Consider the following 3,396-nt stretch of genomic DNA (forward strand, 5'->3'; position numbering starts at 1 on the left):
AGACAGGCAAGCAGGCAGACAGGCAAACAGGCCGAGAGGCAGGCAGACAGACAGACAGACAGGCAAGCAGACAGGCAGGCAGACAGGCAGGCAGACAGGCGAGAGACAGGCGAGAGACAGGCGAGAGACAGACAGGCGACAGACAGGCAACCAGTGACACAGACAGACAGGCCAGTCAGACGGACAGACCCTACTGACATGTCGTCTCACATCCCCGGATGATCCCGTGTCGACGTGCGTCCTTCCCAGCATGCCGTGCGGCATACGTGGCCTGGGCGGAGAACAGGTTCCCAGTTTGTGTAGTTAGAGATGACAGGAGGAACAGGACAGCAGTCCCAGCTGGCGAGGTACACGCATGTTGCGCAACCAGATGACTATATAGCTAGCGAACACACGTGTTGTCAGTCGAGCACATGTGGAAAACATACTCACACACGCAGACACACACGCACACACAAACAGTTGAGGGGCCTGAGTCAGGAAGTTGGATTCCAGGTGTTAAAGTCAGGGGGCCTGGAGTCAGGGGGCTGGAGTCAAAGTTTAGAGTCAGGGGCTGGAGTCAGCATTAGAGTCAGGGTTTAGAGTCCAGGGCTGGAACCTGCAGTATCAGTAACACTAACATCTTCACCAGGTGAAGAGTCTGCTGTTCAGCTTCAGCCTGCGCCAACACTTCCTCTGGGAGATTTATTGACCCAGAGGCCCCATGCAGACCAGAGAGGAGGCTGGGAGGTGAGGGCAGGGGGGAGGGGGGGGGGGAGGGAGGGGGAGGGGCTGGGGGGGATGGCTGGAGGGAGGAAGGGGGGGTGAGGTGAGGGAGTTGATGGGAGGAGCTAGGAAGGGTGAGTGATGAGGTAAGGGAATTGTAGAGAGGGAGGGAGGAGAGGGAGGGAGGGAGGGAGAGAAGGTGATAAGGTGAGGGAGTTGTGAAGATAGAAGGATGGAAGGGGGGAGCGAGGGAGAGTGTTGGGGTAAGGGGAGGGAGAAAAGGAGGAAAAGGAGAAAGGGAACTTATGACAGTGTGTCTGTTGTCGACACACTTTACTACATATCCTGAGTTTTGACGTGCGGATTGGTGGGTGGTGGTGGGGGGGGGGGGGTGTCTGGGGTGTACAGCAGAGCTCGTCTGCAGTCACGATGGTCAACCAAGCCGGAAAGGACCCCCCACCTCACCTATTAACACACTCTGACCTCTGACCTCTGACCTTTCACCCGGAGGAGGTGCTTTAATGGAGCCCAGACAGTGTGTGTGTGTGTGTGTGTGTGTGTGCACCCTTTTCAGAAGACTTTGCCCACTCTATTTCCAGAAAGGAACAGAGAGAGAGAGGGAGAGAGAGAGGGAGAGGGAGAGGGAGGGAGAGAGAGAGAGGGAGGGAGGGAGGGAGACAGAGAGAGGGGGAGAGAGAGAGAGAGAGAGAGAGAGAGAGAGAGAGAGGGAGAGAGAGAGAGGAGAGAGGGAGAGAGAGAGAGGAGAGAGAGAGAGAGAGAGAGGAAGTTTACTCAGCCGACAGAGGAGAGCAGAGGAAGGTGGCTATTTTTAAAGCTAGCGATCCTCCGCTAAAATTAATAAATATGCACAATTGAAGGCATCCTGTTATTTTGTGGTGAGGACCAAGGAAGTTATTTTGTGGTACACTGATAATTTTGGTCAGAACACCAGGCTATAAATACTGTCAGCACCGCTCCCTCCCTCCCTCCCTCCCTCCCTCCCTCCCTCCTCCCTCCCTCCCTCCCTCCCTCCCTCCCTCCCTCCCTCCCTCCCTCCCTCCCTCCCTCCCTCCCTCCCTCCTCCCTCCTCCCTCCCTCCCTCCCTCCCTCCCTAAATGAAAACTGATGTTGGGTAAAAAAGAAAACAGCAAAAAAGAAAAGAGGCATTGGTTCCTTTTTTGATTTTTTTTTACTCCAGAACACTGTTCTCTCCAAAACCTACCTACTGTGTCAGATTCACTGTCCAACCCATCAGACGCCCACACACACCCTCACACACGCTCTCTCACAAACACACACACACACTCGCACACACACCATGGCACACACAAGTCATGTGGTCACTTTGTGAAGACAGCCAGGAAATTCTTTCAAGGGCATGTTAATATTCCAGATGCTTCTGCACATAAACAAGCGTCCAGAAAATTGTTGAGCGGAAACGGGATTTGGACGGGGGGTACCATGAGGAGTGATACGACCTCGCCATGTCGCCACGCCGCCACCCCATGTCGCCACGCCATATCGCCTCGCCATATCGCCACGCCATATCGCCTCGCCATATCGCCACGCCATATCGCCACGCCATATCGCCTCGCAATATCGCCTCGCCATATCGCCACGCCATATCGCCTCGCCATATCGCCTCGCCATATCGCCACGCCATATCGCCACCCCATATCGCCACGCCATATCGCCACGCCATATCACCCTGGTCTATCAGACCACACCGGGGGTTGGGGGGCGGGGGGGGGGGGGAGTCAAAACTCGAGATCACCTTGATAGCTCCACCTGGTTCTCATTCAACAGGGTGAAAAAATAATAATAATACAACCGCACCAATCATGTTGTACACGCTTCCTGATGTCATTCACAGCACAGCGACACTGCTGAGGGTGCCAACAGGGGTGGAGAATGGAGTTAACCCAACAGGGGTGTAGTCTGGGTGCCTTGCAGGGGTGGAGAATGGGTGCCTTGCAGGGATGTAGTCTGGGTGCCTTGCAGGGATGTAGTCTGGGTGCCTTGCAGGGATGTAGTCTGGGTGCCTTGCAGGGATGTAGTTTGGGTGCCTTGCAGGGATGTAGTCTGGGTGCCTTGCAGGGATGTAGTTTGGGTGCCCTTGCAGGGATGTAGTCTGGGTGCCTTGCAGGGATGTAGTCTGGGTGCCTTGCAGGGATGTAGTCTGGGTGCCTTGCAGGGATGTAGTCTGGGTGCCTTGCAGGGATGTAGTTTGGGTGCCTTGCAGTGATGTAGTCTGGGTGCCTTGCAGGAAGCCAGAGGTTGGAGCACGTTGACTCATCACTCCATCAACAATACTTATGCAGGTGTCATCTTGACGAATTCAACATAGTGTTTGTTATCTCTAGGTGTGTGTGTGTGTGTGTGTAGGAAGCTTGTAGACAGGACAGACAGACAGACAGACAGACAGAGCAAAAGAAAGGAAGGGAGAGGAAAGCGAAACAGTCAGAGTGTGTGTGTGTGTTGGTGCTGTGCTCATGTGATTGATAAAGAGAGAGCAAACAGCAGGAGAGATATCTCCCTGATAGAGTGTTCCCTGGTTTCCTCTTGCTTCTGTTGACATAATGCTCAAGAGGACAATGAGACACACCATGGCCTAGCCTTAGACTGTGTGTGTGTGTGTGTGTGTTTGTGTGTAGGTGTGCGTGTGTGTGTATACGTGTTTGAGTGTAACCA

The sequence above is a fragment of the Osmerus mordax genome, unplaced genomic scaffold, assembly GCF_038355195.1.
Source record: "Osmerus mordax isolate fOsmMor3 unplaced genomic scaffold, fOsmMor3.pri Scaffold_89, whole genome shotgun sequence".
Taxonomy (NCBI): Eukaryota; Metazoa; Chordata; class Actinopteri; order Osmeriformes; family Osmeridae; genus Osmerus; species Osmerus mordax.